Source organism: Palaemon carinicauda, chromosome 21 (genome assembly GCF_036898095.1).
Source record: "Palaemon carinicauda isolate YSFRI2023 chromosome 21, ASM3689809v2, whole genome shotgun sequence".
NCBI lineage: Eukaryota > Metazoa > Arthropoda > Malacostraca > Decapoda > Palaemonidae > Palaemon > Palaemon carinicauda.
Genome location: NC_090745.1, coordinates 13,757,302 through 13,770,839, shown reverse-complemented (window position 1 = coordinate 13,770,839; position 13,538 = coordinate 13,757,302). Strand labels below are relative to the sequence as shown.

The window sequence follows — 13,538 nt, the reverse complement described above, 5'->3', positions numbered from 1 at the left end:
ATTCTACATTAAAAAGTCAGCATAATTTTTATTAAACCTTTGGTGTAAGAACAACATGGGTTTAAATTCTTTTACCCTATAGATAAGACTATGCATAACAAATATATAAATATATTGAAACCATAGCATCATTCATCTGACCTACTTGACAATATTCTAGCACAAAACCTAATCATTACTTTCTTTTTTGCTTTTCATAATACTGACAGTGATTAAATACCTTTTAAAAAACATAATCCATCATTGTTGACAAAGTGTAATTCCTATTTATAAATTAACTATTGTAGTGCGGTAAAAATGATTAACTTATAAAAAGAGAGTTTTAACACGAGTCAAAAAGCAAATACGTTGTTAATCTGTAAGTAATGACGAAAAACAAACTTGGTTATGAAAAACTTAATAATCAGCTTCCATTAAAAAGAACAAAGAACTATGAATTATAATAAGCTTTTAAATAATAAATTAACGCAGATTTAGTAGCCATTATTCAAGCATCTACTGTTTTTGACATGATATTTTAAAAAATAAGCACCCACCTAGATTATACCGTTCTGGATAACCTTTGCTTTACACCGAATGCTGTTGGAGCGAAATATATTTCCCTAAGGACCATAAATAACATCAATTTCTAAATAAGAAATAAAGCTCATGCGATAGACCATACACATATAAATAAAAGATTTGCAATCTTAGCACAAAAAAAAAGCATATGAGATACATGAAGTATAGAGTATAATTTCGGAAGCCATTTCAGGCAACAATAAATGGTGTAAATTGGAATTATAATAAATGCACAAAATACATATAAAATCACAGTGATAAATGCGTACCATATTAAATATAATAAACGACAAATATCAGATAATTACTCAAAACCTTAAAAATAATGGAAACTTATATTAAACATCATCTATCTAGACATATACAAAATACGACATACAGATAATAAACGAGAAATTATCATTATCTGCAAACCCCAGTAAAAACAAAACCAAGAAAATAAAAGATAATGAGAACATATATTTACAAACATATTACCAATAAATCAACAGAATATAAAAAATAATCCTAAACACCTAAGTATACATGCAGATCAACAATCCACGTTGAAAGTCTCATTGTATTAAGAGATTGCAATAGCATATGAATTTGGTAAGCTAACAGTATGCCAACTGGCCCCTCCTAATCTAATAGAAGTTAGTGTAAAACAGTATTAAACATCAAACCCTATTAAAGATCAAACACTATCAAACATCAAATACTATCAAACATCAAACACTATCAAACAGACTCCAACAGCATCACAGCATAAAACCACTTACCTTTTGAAGACAAGAATCTGAAATAGAAATAAAAGAAAATCAATTCTCTTTGTACAAAAAGACAAATATAATAATTCTACTACTTTCGTTATTGTGGCTACTCTCATAATTACTTCAGACCAAATAAATACATCTAATTATAGAAATAAACTAATTATGATATAAAGAACTCATTTTATAGTTTATTATTTCATATCAAATGTATCTTTCTTTATAAATATGAAATCAGGTTATTATTTCTGATACTTTGCTTCGGGTAGTGACCTCGTAATTATAATACAATTCTCAAAAAATACACAAAACATTATTTTTGAAATCTCTATTTGTAACAAATCCAAAAATAACTATTTAATTAATTACCTAATATCTCAATGCGAATAAAATCAAAAGCTACTAAAATAAATAATTAAAGTGTCATCATCATCATCATCATCTCCTCCTACGCCTATTGACGCAAAGGTGTACTTGACAAATATAATTATTTCATATATATTGAGGAATTACATCATGAGACGGTAACAAAGGTTACAAAATACCGCTTATGCAACTACAACTAACACATTCTCTTTCTAAAAACTCAAGGAATGAATTAATTCTAATGTTTTGTATTAATAGTCCTAGATATCAGTTCTGGATTACCCACCTGAGTAAAGATTATTCTCATCCTTTAATTCATTCTATGTACAGTATATTGGAAAGGGTAAACAAATTACAACTTCTACGCGCTATCTGAGTTTCCCATTCAATGATATATCTATGAAAGTATATCTGTCATTGTTATTATCATCATTGCTGTTGTAAAACACTTGATTAGTCGTGATTTCTTGATATTCATTTTGTCAATGAGATGGAATGTTTTCTGTCATTAATAATAATAATAATAATAATAATAATAATAATAATAATAATAGTGAAGCTACTACAGTAGACGGGAAAAGCAGGATGCTAATAGCCCTTAGGAGGATTAGTGCCTCGAGCCTCGACAGGGGTAGCAGCCCATTGGGAAAAGAATAAGAAAAATAACAAATAAACTACATATAACATGAAAAATAAAAAAATACATTTCAATATCAACATCAACGTCTATATAGATCAAATATTAATCTATGAAACCAAACATATTCCAGCCTGTTCAACATAAAGCATTTGCAACAATTTTGCATTCAACTTTTGCAACAATTTTGAATTTAACTTTTGCAACAATTTTCAATTCAAATTAGGCAAAAATTTTTAATTCAACTTTTGCAACAATTTTGAATTCAACTTTTGCAGCAATTTTGAATTCAACTTTTGCAACAATTTTGAATTCAACTTTTTTAACCATTTTGAATTCAACTGTTGCAAAAATATATAATTCAATTTTGCAACAATTTTTAACTCAACTTTTGCAATAATTTTGAATTCCAAAAAGTTCACCGATTCCGTTACCAGATTAGGAAGATCATTCCAAAATCTTGTCAAAGCTAGAATAAATCTTCTAAATACTGCATAATATTGAGCCTAATTATGGAGAAGACAAACTCTTGAAATTAATTGCGTACCTTATACTGTATACAGTATAGGATGGCACAATCTGTGAAGATCTGAATGCAAAAGATGGCGGGAATTAGGAAAAATCTTATGCAATATGCACAACGGACTAACTGAACCGCAGTGCAAGGGATCTGATCAGGGATAAGGAATTTAATAGATGACCAATATTTCTCCAACGCATTAAAATGATCGTCAGCAGCTGAAGACCATACCAGACTGTAGTTCTTTTCTATAAAGACAAGAAAGAAAGAAAGCATGAAGCTACTGAATAGCTGTTTATTGGTTAGTCTTTCAGTCCATTAACCAGAGGTCATCTCAAACAGATGCAAGACTGTGTTAATATGGGAATAAACTGGGCCAAGGGGCAAACATACAACAATCAGAAATGCAGAATAGGTACACAACATTGCAAACATGCAGACTGATTTTTTTTTTCTTTAAACCAGAACTCCCACTACGATCTCACAATAATATAACATGAGTATCATTCTTTGCAGACCCGAAGTGTGTATCAAATAAATAATCAAATATAGTAAAATTCCATATTTCATCATAACCTGAGCATTCATGAGTAAAGGCACAACAGTTAGTGCACGCCAAACTGACACAAGATCACATAGCACATTCCATCACCCTTGGTGTATGATTGGTTGCGAGGGCGTCGGTGTCTTGAATCTCTATGGTGTGATTGAGTTATCCTACCACCTGAGCTTGCCAAATCAGTCCAACTTGATGTCAGATCATTTTCAGGAAAATTCAGATAAAGCTGACTTAGTTGAGTCAGAAGTTGAGGGTTTATCTTCCGACGAAGAGTACGACGATTGATATGAACTTTAAGTAGATCATCGATTGGGATTAATGAAAGAGAGAAAGAGTCACGTGTCAAAGGAAATCAATGCTGTCAATATTATCTAATTTTTGCAATGTGAACAAAATTATTACATCTGTTGACATTTGAGCACCATAACTCAACCAGATTGATTTTTGCTAAAACCTAGTACATGCCTTTGTCGTTTCATAGATCGAGACAGAATTATTACATTTTCATGGTATATATAATGAAATGTTGTAAATAAGTTATTAATTTTAATGATAAAATATTAAAACATAATTTGTAGATATACATTACCCTAAAATAGCTTTTTATGGAAACAATTTAGATATTAATTGAAAATATACACGCATGATTTGTGCAATGATGATATGTACTGGTCAAACTTGGATATATTTCGTATCATTAAAAAGAGTAGTTCATAAGCTATCATTCAGTATGCACACATCACCCATTATGTGTATAGTTTGCTTCATACTGAGCACAGATGCACCTCCAATATTTTTCTCAGGCAAAATTGGGCTTACTTATCAAATGACCCGGAGGTCGATTTTTGCTATGAATATTTTCATGTAGACATCTCTAATATTCAACTATACATAAAGATCTATTAAAAGAATGGGTTTTCTGAGGGTCGTGGGAAAGGATGCACTTAAGGTTATTATACATGTCCAACTATGTGTGTGTGCACATGTACACACAGGCATGCTGATGGAGGAGCATAACAACAGTCTCGACTCTAGATAACACATCTTGTCTTCTCTCTGTTGTTAATACTCGTATTTTCCACTGATATCCTGATTGATAAAGTATTACATACACTTGTTAAATTTATTTTCATATCTTTATTATGAATAAAGCCTCCCATACATTTCTTGAATAGCAGTGAATCTCTCCGCCATTCACAGTCGAGCACAACGAACACCTTTTCATTTCATTCATAACACTTGGGGATTAATAGTGCTACATTGCTGGACGGAGGGAAAGCTTACTACAGTGGGTACATGAACTCATTACCACTACTGTACCTGCTGGAGTGCAGTTAGGTACACTGTAAAAACGGTAAAAGCCTGTCAACATTTATTGCAGGATTTTTTCCGTTTTAGAAACGGATATAATGACGTAAAGGAGTGATATTTCGGTCACCAAACCGTAAAAGTTGACAACAAAGTAAGGTAAAATTAGGGTTGCCTTTATTTAAATGAAATATGGCTGAAATATGGTGGTTTCTTAGCATCATTGTTGATTTTTTAAGTAATATATCTCAAAGAGTTGTTGTTGATGGGCACCATAGTAAGTATAGGAATTTTATATCCGGTATTCCACAGGGTAGTGTTCTTGGCCCATTACTTTTCATACTATAGACACATGACATGTGGTTTGGCCTAGAAAACAAGCTTGTTGCATATGCAGATGATGCTACTTTCTTTGCATCAATTCCATCCCCTGAATGTAGATCTCGGGTTGGTGAATCCCTTAATAGAGATTTAGCTAAAATTAGTGCATGGTGCAAATTATGGGTTATGAAGTTGAATCCTAACAAAACTCAAAGTATGATTGTAAGTAGGTCAAGGACGGTGGCTCCTCAACATCCGGATCTCAGTATTGATAATGTTTCTTTCAATTTGTATGACTATTTTAAAATTTTAGGTGTGATTCTCGACAGCAAATTTACTTTTGAGAAACACATTAGGCCTGTGTCTTCTTCAATTGCACAAAAAATTGGCTTATTGAGAAAGTCTTACAAGATTTGTAGTGATCAATCTATTCTGAAGAAGTGTTTTAATTCTTTCATTCTACCTTGTTTTAAGTATTGTTCTCCTGTCTGGTGTTCAGCTGCTGATTCTCATCTTAATTTGTTGGACAGAAACTTACGGCCTATTAAATTTCTTATTCCTGATCTAGATATTAATCTTTGGCACCGTCGTTCAATTAGTTCATTATGCATGTTGCATAAGATTTTTCATAACTCTGACCATCCTTTACATTCAGATCTCCCTGGACAATTCTATCCTGTTCGTATTACTAGGCAGGCAGTTAATTCTAATAGCCAGGCCTTCTCCATCATGAAGCTCAATACTACACAGTATTCTAGGAGTTTTATTCCAGCTGTTACCAAGTTGTGGAATGATCTTCCTAATCGGGTAGTTGAATCAGTAGAACTTCGAAAGTTCAAAGTTGGAGCAAATGTTTTTATGTTGACCAGGCTGATATGAGTCTTTTTATAGTTTATTTATGACACATCTGTTTTTGATGTTAATAGTTTATATAGGACATATCTGTTTTGACGCTGTTACTGTTTTTAGAATGATATATTGCTAATTTATTCTCATCATTTATTTATTTTCTTATTTCCTTTTATCACTGGGCTATTTTTCCCTATTGGAGCCCTTGGGCTTATAGCATCTCGCTTTTCCAACTAGGGTTGTAGCTTGGCTAGTAATAATAATAATAATAATAATAATATTTTACGGAGAATTTCCGATTACAATTACGGTATTTTTAACAGTGTATAGTATATTTAGAATTCTTTCAAATAACACCTTGACAATGGCACCACTAAAAGTTTGCATTAATTAAAATATAACCTTCAAGACGTTAGGACATATTTATGGCCGCTAGGCAAGGTGTCTTTATGTGCAGCCGTGCTGGTGACGTCACCACTTGTATAAGGAAAATAATGGATCTGTTTACACGACACTATTCAAGGCGGATGTAGAGACTGGAGGCCATGATGCGTTTACTACATAAACTCAATTTCGACATTGAACTTTTTCATTATTGAGGTTTCATCGAGGCCTGCTTTTGGGATTTGAAAAACCACAGTCGTAACAAAGATCGAAAGATGAGCAACAACAATAATAACTAGAGCGCAAACCTCCGCCACAGCAGCTTATTTCTCGACCCTTTGCTCGACCTTGACTTTGACCTTTAACCTTCATTAATTGGTGTGAATTTTCATACACTCAATTATGAAAAAAGTTTGAAGTCTCTGTGACAACGATGTCCAAACTTATGTCTGATTACGTAATATGGACTTAATATTAACTTTGACCTTTTAACTACCAAAATTTAATCATTTCCAGCTCTTTACATAACACTGTAAATAAAAATCCCTGCAAGTTTCATTGATGACCGGAATTTGACTTATTGCTTGACCTTGACCATGGACTCGACCTTGACATTCGACCTTAACATGTATCAATTGGCGTGGATTTTCATACACTCATATATGAACCAAGTTTGAAGTCTCGGTGACAACGATGTCCAAACTTATGACTGATTACGTAAATTGGACATTTTAAGTTACCGTGACCTTGACCTTTGACCATGACCTTCCAAAATTTAATCATTTCCAGCTTTTTACATAACAGTTAATCCCTGCAAGTTTCATTACTCTACGGTTAAAATTGTAGCCAGGAAGGTGTTCACAAACAAAAACACACAAACAGGAGGTAAAACATAACCTCCTTCCAACTTCGTTGGCGGAAGTACTAACAAAAAGAAGAATTTCAAAAAATATGCGACATAATATTAAAGCATATTATCCTCGCGACATTGCAACCTCCCGATCTCCAAGAATAACACTACCATCTTTCCCGAAATTCTCTATTATGCAAACCATTACGCCAGATGATTATCATACTAACTTTCAATGTCAGCCTCCCACACAATTTCAAAAGCATAAGCAATTACTAAACTATTTAAGGAACTTATTACCTTGATCCTGAAAAAAGGTGACAGGCAGAAATAGTTGACATTTAAGTTAAGATTGCTAATGGTGAATAAGGAACTTTAAATTTTGTTATGGTCTCTGATCAGCAATGTTTCCTAAAGCCCCGTACCCACTTGGAAACATTGTTTGGAAACATTGTTTGGAAACGGTTTCCAAACAGCTTGGAAACGGTTTCCAAATAGTTTGGAAACTGTTTCCAAACTGTATGCAAACAATGTTTCGAAACTGATTACAAGCTGTTTCCAAACTGTTTGCAAACCATTTCTAAACACTATTTCACGAATTACTGTTTCCCATCCAGAATGGGAAACACTGCGTGTGTGTGTGTGTGTGTGTGTGTGCGGCCGAGGCGACGATGGATTAGTACCTACCCGAGACTGGCAGTGATAACGCCATGTGGTCTGCCGAGAAAACTCTAAAACTAATTGAATTGCTGCATTCATCCCCAACATTGTGGGATGTAACAAATGTGGATTACAAAAATAGAATTAAAAAGAAGGATGCCTTGACGGGGATAGCTGATAAGCTTTCTATAACTGTAAGTGATACAGATAAGAAGATAAAAGCCATCAAAGTACATTTCAGGAGGGAACATGTGAAACTGACTTCACTGAAAAGAAGTGGAAGTTCCCCAAAGAAGTGTTTCCTGGTGTGGACAGAAAACATTGTTTGGAAGTAGTTTACAAATAATTTGCAAACTGTTTCCAAACAGTTTGAAAACTGTTTCCAAACTGTTTGGAATCAAATTTCCGGACAGTTGAACACTGTTTCCAAACTGTTTGGAATCAAGTTTTCGGACAGTTGAACACTGTTTCCAAACTGTTTGGAATCAAGTTTTCGGAAACAGTTTCCAAAGTGTTTGGAAACCGTTTCCAAACATTGTTTCCAAACAATGTTTCTAAGTGTGTACGGGGCTTAATAACCTGTAGGACCTTTGGATAACTTTGATGTTTCTTGTTACGATGACCGAGTCAGGATATACACAGTAATTGCCACATTCCTATTGGCTATTTAGCTAATTGGAAAACTGCCTGGTTTATAAATAGCCCTCACAATTCATTAGTGATGGGTAGTACTGGAGATGTGGCGTAGATAAAGGAATAACAGGAACGAATAGAAAATACAAAGGGAAAAGAAAACACATGGAAGGTATAAAAAGGAAAAGTACTTAATAAAGTATGGATACAAGGACTTCAATACAAAATATTGACATTTTAACCCTCAGATATTTTTGAGAAGTAGCAATCAAGTCACAAAATTACACAGGGAATCCTTTCCTGTTATTATACTCTTGTCAAACTTGATAAGTTAGCTGTGGTGTGGCCGGTGGAAATATACATTACCAATTTTATGTTTTATTAATCATATTAGCGTTAAGGAGTCTATTGAAATAGATTTTATTTCTTGAAATGTAGTGCTTTGTTATGAACATATATTTTGAATATATCTTACTTAACCTATTAATGGTTAAAACCTAAGTTTCATTATTAAAAATGTATATGTAACATTTTTTGCCAGGCATTGCCAGATCTGAGTGTCAGGATCCTTGTTCTGGGATTCCAAAGGTCGAGGTCAATGTCATTAATGGCAACTGGCTCTTGATCGCCTACTGGGATAAATAGACAACCCAAGTGACTGCCGCTAACCAATGCTTTATGTTCAAGAAATGTGTTTATATGTATGTGGGTGTGTGGTCTGGATTCGTTATAAAGTAAATGATATATCCAAGTTTTGTATGTTTGTGTATGTGCTTTGAAGAAAGTTAATCATCTTATGTACCGACGCTAAATAAACTTGTTTTGTTTTCTTTTAAGAGATAAGAAGTGTATTGAAAGATGCTACATATAATGCCAATATCATATAATGCAGTATTTACTTTGATCATTAATACAAAGACTGATAAAAGAAAATATATGTAAATAACATTGTACATATATTGGAAGGAGGGCATAGAATATGGAATGAATAAAATAAGCACAATGGATGTACTTAAAAAGCAAACCTTTTTCCTTGATTCCAAAGATCTTAAGCAAATCTTCCCAAAAAAGAATGATCTCCACAGGAAACATTTGAAGGACCTGACCCGCAATTTTGACAACTCTGTATTTTGCTCTTAGCCACAAACTAGAAATCTCAGAAAGTTCGACAGTGTATAAGTGGAGTCTCAAAAGGATCTATACCAAAGTCTAGCATTATTCATATTATATACACCAGACATGACTTCTCTATCTGTTCGCTGTAAGTAATGTCTCCCTGGCAAATGACATAACTCAAAGTTATAAACCCAGAAAAACTTGCGCAAAGAAAGTACCCAACTTTGAAAAGACCCTAATTCCTATTATTATTAGGATCTGTATACAATCCTCTACGTCGGATCAACACCCAGTGAATTTCACCAAAGCACAAGAATACCAGATATGTAATTCGGACGAAGGGGAATATCAAGCCAAGTAAGAGAAAGGCTAAGGATAGAAGGAATGCAAAAGCTAAAAAGTTTTAAGAATTTGGCACAAACAATAAAATCCATTTCTACAACAAACTTAATAAGACCAATAATGGAATATTCACCAATACCCATTTTTTTTGCACCAACATCTAATAGAAGGGAACTACAAAAATTCCCAAGTAAGCTAATAAAGTCCACAGTGAGAAGCAATCAAGACGACGATGCCCTGAATATAGAACAAATACATTAATAATACAAGGAGGAACCAATTAATGAGCGGATATACAGGCTGACCACCAAAGTATGTAGTGAACTAGCTCAATACAATGAAGAATTATTGGAGGAAACTGAAGCATTAGAGAGAAACTACCCAAACAACATAGATCACAGACGGTAGAGAAGAGCATTTTCATATGCTCATCACAATGAACCTCAACCATTATTTTACTAAAAAATGTTCTTGTTGACAATGTAATTAGAAGAATTCCCTATGTAGATATAATGTCAAACAATAATAAAACTCAACACTAATAAAGATGTACTTTTATATAAAAAATTGTAGCTAAACCACACTTTGCATTACACTTGCTCATACTCAACCTTGTAAACTATGCCTTACATGGTTAGCTAGCTAACTACATTCATTCTTCATCCTCCCATCTTAACTGTCAGCTAAGAAAATGGTAGAACATAAGTAGAGACAGAACCGTAGTGGTTAATTAAGAAAGGTAAAAAACAAGTATTTTTTACACTTTTTTAATTTCTTATGTCAAAAAAAAAATAGACGGGGAGAAAGAAACAAACAAAGCTTAAACCCAGTGCTTTCGTGTTTTTATTACAAAATCCTGTACTGAGCTTTTCCTTAACATATACTCAACACACGGAATTGACAATTCCCCAACTGTTGCCACTTCACAGATTACGGTTTAGCCTTCTTTCTCAAACACCGCTCCACTTCCTTACCCTCTGTTTGTCTTTCTTTCTGTCTCTTTCTGTTTCTATATAAATTGGTGTATTTCCTAAATTATATTAAAAAATATTCTAGCATTTATTCCCTACTACCATTTAGGTAATCTTCAAGGCATATGAGCAGGGGCCTTCCTACACTCATATGCCATATGTTGCTATCATACACTCTGACACGCACACTCATAAAATAACCACTTCATATCAATGCCATGGCAGTTACCTACAACATGAACAAGTACTTCTAGGAAAAGACAAATAATTCTGCAAATATACCAATTTAGACAGAGAGAAAGGAGGAGGGGTTGGAGAGTGGACCGGTGATCTGTGGAGATGTAGCAACAGTGTGTGTGTGTCACAGTGTGTGTGTGTGTGGGGGGGGGGGGGGGGGTCCGAAACCAGGTGCTCTACTCTATCGTCCCTTTTTCGCTGTGTTGAGCATAGAAGGGCGCGTTGGCAATAGCTAATTGTGCACTGGGTTTTTGTGGGGGTGCTTTCCGCGTTTCCCTTTATTGTCTTTGATCATTAATATATACAATATATTTTACCTTTCATTCCACAATATATCTTTAACACAGATTGTCAAAACCTTAATTTTCCTGCTTCGATACTATTACTAAAATCTAAGTTTAATAACTAAGTTCCATTGACGATACAATTCCGGTTGATGTAGAAAAGCCTCATGAAATCAACTTCTATGATTTACTTATCTATTTCCATTGGAGAATGAGTAAATTTACTGAGAAAATGGGCACCAAGATCAATGCCTCCAACAGAAATTTTGACTTCTGTTAAGAACGCCATTTGTATCCCGTCGAATAGTTAATTGGCAGTATTCACGCTTAATAAGCAATATAAGCAGAAAAACAAATAAAATTACCACATATTGATGTTCAAGTAAATACAAGGTACTGTGTATTAAAATAGAATCAATATGTACAGTTGGACACGGGAATTCCTGGCACTGATCGCTCCGAAGAAGCGCACCCTGTCACACTCTCACTGCGGGGAAAATAACCAAATAGCTTCTTTAAGAAATGATGGCATAGGTGGTAGGGAGGGGCTACACACAGGAACGCATCACACAGCAAGGGTGTGACAGGGTGCACTTTCCCAGAGCAGTGTGAGCCAGGAATTCCTGTGAACAACAAAAATATACTTTTATCAGGACGACATTTTAAAGAAGCAGCCTAATCTATTCAAGGCCCGAATGAAAGTTCTAAGAACTGTAACTTACCTAAATGTCTTCAGAAGAAGGGTTGATGAAGCGTTCCCTTGCCAATCTGAAAAAAAAAAATCCTCCATTAAGATCTATGGATAAAATAATGGCTGAATATTTATTAATGAATATATGAAGCCAGCCATGGAATATGATTATGATAAAAATATCCCTGGGCATTATCTGTTCATTTTTTCATCTATATTCTAAAATTTATTCTTTTTTATACCAGGTAAAATACGACCATTATGAATGCATACCACCAAATAATATAAAGCTTCAAGGTTACTTTATAAATAACAGATTAAATCAGACTTAGCTAAAGATAGTAACACATAATATGACCTTCAATGAATCTGGAAGAAGCAACGGAACTCAATAACGTAATTTCAGTCAGTGACAGAAATAGGTGAAAGGTCGCGTATTGTCACCGACCGATGTAATACAATGTCGCCGACCAATCACAAGACATAACCTCTCTATAAAGTCCAAGGATGCCACCATTTAATCTTACAACACAACGTCGACTTATCACCCTTCGATATTTCATTTTACTTGATTATCTAAATTGAATCAGTCTACAATTTTAAAGAAAATAAAATCATACGACTATAAAAGATGTTGAATTGCAATCATCTGATAATCAACAATCAATGGGTCTTAAAATAAACATCATATGATTACTATATACCCATGGCTACCAGGTATTCATATAACCTTCATTAAGAAATATACAGAAATCTACTTTAATCAGAATAACAAACAAATACCTGGAAGTCGCTTTTCCTAAATTTATGTTAAGATGTTATACTTTAAAGCTAAATATCCACACTATCATATTATCAAGTGTTTTTATTAGTAGCAGAATGCTTCATAATACATTATACTTAAATTGAATTTACATTTTACCAGTTTGGGTCTTCAAACACTAAAGTAATGAGATTCATTTCATGACATACCAAAGATATTATCCAGGGAATATTGAAATCATAAGCACAAACATGTAATACAGACTTATGAACTGAGTTGTTATGGAAGTTACATTATTCAATCTGATAACCTGAGAGAGAGAGAGAGAGAGAGAGAGAGAGAGAGAGAGAGAGAGAGAGAGAGAGAGATAGTGGCGAAACCTTGGAGAAAGATGATACCAAAACCTGAAGAGAGAGAGAGAGAGAGAGAGAGAGAGAGAGAGAGAGAGAGAGAGAGAGAGAGAGAGAGAGAGAGAGAGAGAGAGACAGAGAGAGAGAGAGAGAGAGAGTGGCGAAACCTTGGAGAAAGATGATACCAAAACCTGAAAAGAGAGAGAGAGAGAGAGAGAGAGAGAGAGAGAGAGAGAGAGAGAGAGAGAGAGAGAGAGAGAGAGAGAGGCAAATCGGAAAACTTAAAACAAGAGTATTTTTGCACAAGGGAAAAGCCCAATAACGGATCAGGCCACAGTGAAACTTTATCCACAAGAATTGGACGGATGAGAGAGAGAGAGAGAG

The 13,538-nt window shown here is 34.1% G+C and overlaps 1 protein-coding gene across 1 annotated transcript in view; it reads right to left on the bottom strand.

Moving 5' to 3' along the window:
• The window catches only part of LOC137614789 (tachykinin-like peptides receptor 86C), a 102,249-nt gene extending 90,135 nt beyond the window's left edge, over positions 1-12,114 (bottom strand). Inside the window, exons 1-2 of the mRNA XM_068344456.1 lie at positions 12,073-12,114; positions 1,323-1,339 (exon numbers count right to left, since the gene is read on the bottom strand). The gene's annotated coding sequence lies outside the window, so the exon portion shown is untranslated. The remainder of the gene's footprint in view (positions 1-1,322; positions 1,340-12,072) is intronic.
• Between the last annotated feature and the right edge of the window lie 1,424 nt (positions 12,115-13,538).